The following is a 6,602-nucleotide window of genomic DNA, read 5'->3' as shown; positions in this document are numbered from 1 at the left end:
AAGTTCTAACCCCAAGTATCTCAAGATGTGACTGTATTTGGAAATAAGGTCTTGAAAAGGCAATTAAATTGAAATGAGGTCATTAGGGTGGGCCCTAATCCAATATGACTGGTGTTTTTTATAGGAAGAGGAGACTGGGATACTGACAGGCTCAGAGAGAAGGTCATGTAAAGACACAGGGAGAAGACAGCCATCTGCAAACCAAAATAGATGCCTCAGAAGAAACCAACCCTGGCAACATCTTGATCTAGGACTTCTGGCTTCCAGAATTGTGAGAAATTTCATTTCTATTGTTTAAGTCTGTGGTACTTTGTTATGACAGGCCTAGCAAACTAATATAATTAATTTAGCCTATTATAATCTTATGAGCCTACTTGCTGTTCCAGGTAAAATAATAATGTCTTACATTTCTTTAGTACTTTTAGCATTATTAAGTTATTCAGCATTCTATTTTGTTTGTCTCTTTGGGTTTCCATAACCCCTGGACAGAATACAAGGTAGATCTCTATTTCTCCTTGTCTCCTTTCTTGGAACACAATTTAACCCCAAATGAACAAAGCAAATGGCATCCTTCCTGATACCTAGGGGTGAATTTATGTAAAGATGAATTTTTATTTGGGAACTTCTAAAAACTAACTTTCTGTTTTGAAAGGAAAAAAGAAATGATTCTTCCCAAAATATATACAACAAAATATGAATATTTAGGAACTAAGTATGATGATTTTTAATGTCACCCTAAAGCTCAGCTTAGCCATCGGAAGGCTCTGGTGCAGAACCTGGCCCTCTTGGTGATGGATGTCAGATCTAGAGGTCTGTGTGGGCTCCCAGAGTTTTGAACATTAAAGACGGGGATGCTGTACAAATTACCTGAAAACTTTTACTGGATACCAAACATAGTTTTTTAAATTGACCTTCAAATATGTCCTTGTAAAAGAATTGCACACCAGATATTAGTAAGTACCAATAATTTTCAAGGGTCTAATTTTGTTGTGTAACAGACATTTTCTGAATTTAAATATTTCTTTTTTCACCCCTCCATCATACAATGTCTTTTAGTTTTGCCCTCTTCTCCTTTGACAAACTTCACATTTCTAACCCCAGCTCAGTGACTTTATCTCTTTAACTTCATAACTTATAAAATGGGTAGAATAATAACCCTTGCTTTATAAATATTGTTTTCAGGTTGCAGAGGGTGAAACACATCAAGCATTTACCAGCTTGATGTTCATATTCTAGGAACTCAGATAACTGTGAGCATTACTGTTATAATAACAATTAAAATATCTTTCAGTAGGTCTCTATGTATGTAGCTATTTGTGAATTCACATAAAGATACAAGATCATGTGGAGCAGTTATAGAATAATTTTCAATATACTTGAAAAAATAGCTAAAACATTTGTAGATAATATAAAGAAATGAGTATTTCAGATAATGTAGTGAAAAGCTGTTTATATGCAATATTTTGCTCAATCTTCAGAAAAACCTTCTGAATAGGTATTATTAACTCCTTTTTACAGGTGTGAATTCTGGGTCTCAGTAGGAACATCCATGACCTGTCCCAGCAAAATCAGACAGAAGTTAGTGAAGCTCAGCTTTGCACAGTGGCTGTATCGTAGCCAATGAGGTTTATCCGAGGTGCAATTATTGCTAATGAAAACTTTTCTCTAACGCAGAAAGGATGTGACATATAGTCAGCCTTGGCAATGTTTGAGAGTCTCTACAGAGACTGAATTAAAAAAAAAAAAAAAAAAGTTAGGGAAGCTGGAGCTCAAACTCAGGCTTTTGCTTCAATCCAGTGTTCTTTCCACTCTGCCACAGGTGAATTTCAGGGATTTTTAACTGGCCGTTCCTGCTTGTTAAGCTCTAAAACAAATCACAACATAGAAATATTGTGCGCCGTACTATTTATTTTATTGCCTTCTATTTTTCAATAAATAACAAACTGTAATGATATACTTGGGGCTCTTAACTTTCCTGCCTGGGAGTCATTATTGGTAATTCAACACCTAATTCTCTCCCACTCGTGAGGGTCCTCTTACAACACAGGCGATATGTCAGCTGCTCTCTGAGGGACATCATTAGACACAGAGAGAGAAAGTCCTTGCTATGTCTCCTGTAACGATGGGAGCTTGTTGTTCATGCCTTTTTAAAGGAACCCCTCTCTTCCTCTCAGATTGCAAGTCAAAACTTGACAGACTTCTTTACTAATGCTTCATTTTTTTCCCCATAGATACTGTCAATTTTGTAATTAAATACAGTTTTCTCCTTGATGGCTCAAGCTTAGAGCACATTTTGAGTTCATCCTTTGCAAGTGGATACCACCTCGTGTATCTTGTGTCTTGCCCTCATTCCTGGTTCCTTCTTTCTCTCCTCCTTCATATTCTTTTCCTTCCATTCTTCCTACAAGTCAGATATTATTTTTATTTTGCTACACTGTATCTTTGTATATACCTAAAATTCTTCTTGAACAAATCAATCAAGCAACAGGTGGCTTTTGTATGTAATTAACCCTCTGATTTCAGGATACTTGGCTGTTCCAAAGAAAAACCCAGAGATGTCATGTTTTTTATTTTGTTTTGATTCACCCAGCTGACTTACAGGGTAACAACCCTGGGATCTAAATATAAGAGGTTCAGCACTGCTTCTGAGCAGCAAATATGCTCATAAAGTGATTAAGTATCCCTGCAGAAAGTTGTATGCAAGTTTGTCTATGTGAGAATTATTAGGCCACAGAATACTTTGTTGAGGAAAAAGTAGGGAAAAATAAAGCCTTTCTTATTAGTCATTTGAAAAAGAAAACTAGACAAGGCATTAAAAATTATACCATGGAAAAAAATGCTCTGCTAAAAACTGGATTGACTGGAAGACCCAAGACTGTAAGTGAAATCTCCCATTCATAAATCAAATGATTGGATGAAGATTCAGCTTAGCAAAAAAATAATAATAATAATTATTCCTTTACATAATATGTTAGTCTCTCACAAAACATTTATTTAAAATATTTCAAATAGTGTCATCCAACTGCCTTCCCTTTCCACTGACCTCCTACCCAGCACCTTTAAATTGGGCAGCAGGAGATGCTGTAGTGAACATATTATCTTTATAATTTCACAAGCCCCTCAGCTGGAGTTCAGGATCAATTCTCACAATTTAATCCTATCTGCCAAAGAATTTTTAAACTACATAACTGACAAATAACCTGAGCTGTAATTTATGGATCTTTCCTCAGTGGGAAATAGTTACAGCTGGTTTTTAATACAAATTGCCTTACAATGTTGTAAAAGCTGAGTGATCTTACCAAGACCAACTGACTCCAGAAACAAAAACAAAAACAAAAAAATAAAACACAAGAGCAACATCAAAACAGTTGCTAAGCCTTGTGTCTCTAATAAAGGACAAATTCTGGACCTAGTTACGTATTTCATCCTCAGCCTAATCTTATTGTGTTTTTTTTTTTTTTTTTTTTTTACATTTCATTGATACTCTTCCAATTCTTCTCCCCAAAAGGTATTATGGTCACATCATTGTTTATTTTCCTGATTGGAATATTATTGGTTTAGTAAAAAATTCTATGTAATGCATTTAGATAGTGACATTCTTTGAGTTGCACATGTGTACAGTTGACCCTTGAAAAACATGGGTTTGAATAGTGCTGGTTCACTTACACATGGGATTTTTCAATAGTAAGTACTACAGTACTACATGATCCAGGGGTGGTTGAATCCAGGGATACAGAACCATGGATATGGAGAATGACCGTAAGTTGTATTTGGATTTTCAACTGCAGGAAGTGTTAGCACCCCTGACCCCTGCGTCATTCAAGGGTCAACTGTATTTGGAAAAGATGTCAATTTTTTGCCTCACTTATGTGTCAAAACTCCATAATGCCTATCCAGATTTCCCCATGTATCCAGTTGCTTATTCGACATGCACACCCAGGCTTTTCAAAAGATGGACAGCATCCATCATCATCTTTTCCTATACCTAGTCCTCTTTCCATGGTCCTATTTCACTGAATTCCATGGCTATTTTGCTTTCCCTCACTGAGTACATTCAATCCAGTACCTCCTCTAAAGCTCGGAACTCCATCCTCTCTCCTTCCCCAGTGCTGTTGCAACCTCTCACCTGGATTAATGCACCTGGGCTCCTGTGATGGTTTATTTTATGTCAACTTGACTGGGCTAAGGGATCCCAGATAGCTGATAAAACATTATTTCTGGGTATGTCTGTGAGGATGTCTCTGGAAGAGATTAGCATTTCATTCAGTAGGCTGAGTAAAGAGATTCACCCTCACCAACGTGGGATGCATCATCCAATCTGTTAAGGGCCTGAATAGAATAAAAAAAGGTGAAACAAGGGCAAGTTCTCTCTTTTCTTGAGCTGGGACCTCCATCTTTGCCTGCCTCCCAGGTTCTTGGGCCTTTAGTCTCCGGGACTTAACGCTAGTAGCCAGCCCACCCCTCACTACCTTGGGTTCTCAGGCCTTTGGAATTGAACTGAATTATTATAGCACCAGCTTTCCTTGTTCTTCAGCTTGCAGGGAGCAGATTGTGGGACTTCTCGGCCTCCATATCCCTGTGAACTGGTTCCTATAATTAATCTCCTTTTATGTAAATCTTTATATCCTATTGGTTCCGTTTCTCTGGAGAACCCTGACTAAGACAGCTCCCAATCTTGACTCTTCTCCTAGATTTTAGTCTTCCATTCTTTCCATTCATTCTCCAAAGGCAACCAGAAAGACCACCCCAAAGAGTTGACACAGTCATGTCAGCCCCCAGTTTAAAACCCTTTGGTGTGGTTGTTGGTTTATTTCTTTTTATTCTTTTAGAAGTTTTAAGCTCCTTACATAATTACAGGGCGTTTCCAGATTTGCTTTCTTCCTCAGCCTCACCCTTCACCTTCTGATGTCCATGATGATAGTCTTACCAAGTTACGTTTATTTTATGAGGGCTTATATTCCCTTTGGCTCATTTTTGCTCCTACTCAGGCAAGAAATTTTCTTCCAGTGACCCTTCCTCTACCAAGGCTCATTTAAGTACCCCTGCAAGGTCCTAGGATATGACTTTTCCTGTTATACTACTCGTCCCACAGTATTTTAATTGTTTATTTCTTGTTTGTGTCTCATCCACTAGACTATAAGCAATGTGTCCTGTTCATCTGCAAATGCACAGCACCCAACATGTTATTCAAGTCATACGTTTTCAATGTAATTTTGCTTCTGACTCTTCAGCTTTCTTTTCATATTTCTTTAATAACAATTCATGTTATAGCTTCATTGTTTAAAAGATTTTTTAAAGTACTAACAGATATATTAAAGATTCAACTGCATATGAAATATAAAATATACTAGATGACTATTCAATTTTGGCAAAAATTTAAACATACTCTGATCATGGGGACATCAAAAAGAAGCTATAATTTGCTAAAGATATTTATATACTAGTAAAAACAAGATCTTTCAAAATCTTAGAGTATTTCCAGGTTGTGCCATTTCTTTTGCGTTTTTTTTTTTTCCCTCCTTGGCAAGAATTGTTTTTTTTTCCTATTGAACATAAAATGTAGTCACTATTAACTTGATTATATGCTGCAAATGATAAAGCTAAAAACAGACTTTAAGAAGTTATTCTTCTGCCCCTGGATAAGGCTATACTTAAAACTTTCCAAAGATAAATCTGTTTAAGAACAATCTTAGAATGTATGTTTTAGGAACAATATAACATGAACATTAATTATAACCAGTATTTATGTGAAGATAGAATGCAATTCATTCAAAAATTTTATTCTGACAATGAGTGATACTGCTTAACATTATATAAAATACTACAATGCATTTTATAGTAGACTCCTAAATAACTTCCTTTAAATACTGAAATATTTATGTATACATTCAGAAAGCAAAGATAAAATATCGGTCACATTTTTCCATTTGGGAAACTTTAGTGTTTCTTTGAGCCACATGATAAAAATCTCAGTTTAACAAATAGTGTAAGTTTGTAGTTCATTCCCAGCTCTGTGACTTTTCCTGTTTAGTTTTTAGCTTACTTGGTTACATAACCATTGCTTTTGCTTAAAGGTCAGCCAAGAGTAAAGTTATATCTTGCTGGAGGTGAGATGTAAACAATGTCTGATCTTGCCCTACCATTTTTCTTAAATCTTCCACAGAGCTGGGTGAAATTGTGCCAGTATTCATAAAAGAAGATTATGTTTTAGAATCTGTATTGTATTATTCAATAAATATTTCAAGGTGTCTGCAAACAGGGATTAATGGGTATTATATTTCAGGAAACCAGAAAGGTATCAACCTGAAGAATTAAATAAAACACTCATGTCTGATGCTCATATAAACTGTAACTTAAAATAAAATGTGTGTAAACTTCCTTTTCCTTTTGTTTCATTTTCCTGTCATAAGATAATACAGAATAAAATGAAATGAGACCCAAATGAAAGGAGATTAAAAAAACTAAATCTGACCTTCACACTGAAAAGTAATACCTCTCTTCAATCATCATTGTTAATAGTCAGCGATGGCATCTGCATGCAATTAAAACATCTGGATGAAAAATGCATGGTTCAGAGTCTCAGTGGCACACTGCACATCAGT

The 6,602-nt window shown here is 35.9% G+C and overlaps 1 non-coding gene across 1 annotated transcript; it reads left to right on the top strand.

Moving 5' to 3' along the window:
* The first annotated feature begins 1,591 nt into the window (after positions 1–1,591).
* Positions 1,592–1,727, top strand: LOC132372259 (U4 spliceosomal RNA). Its single transcript, XR_009505130.1, has one exon. It is a non-coding gene; the product is annotated as a U4 spliceosomal RNA (small nuclear RNA).
* The last annotated feature ends 4,875 nt before the right edge of the window (positions 1,728–6,602 follow it).

This window comes from Balaenoptera ricei, chromosome 9 (genome assembly GCF_028023285.1).
Source record: "Balaenoptera ricei isolate mBalRic1 chromosome 9, mBalRic1.hap2, whole genome shotgun sequence".
Taxonomy (NCBI): Eukaryota; Metazoa; Chordata; class Mammalia; order Artiodactyla; family Balaenopteridae; genus Balaenoptera; species Balaenoptera ricei.
This window is presented reverse-complemented; position numbering and strand designations above follow the sequence as displayed.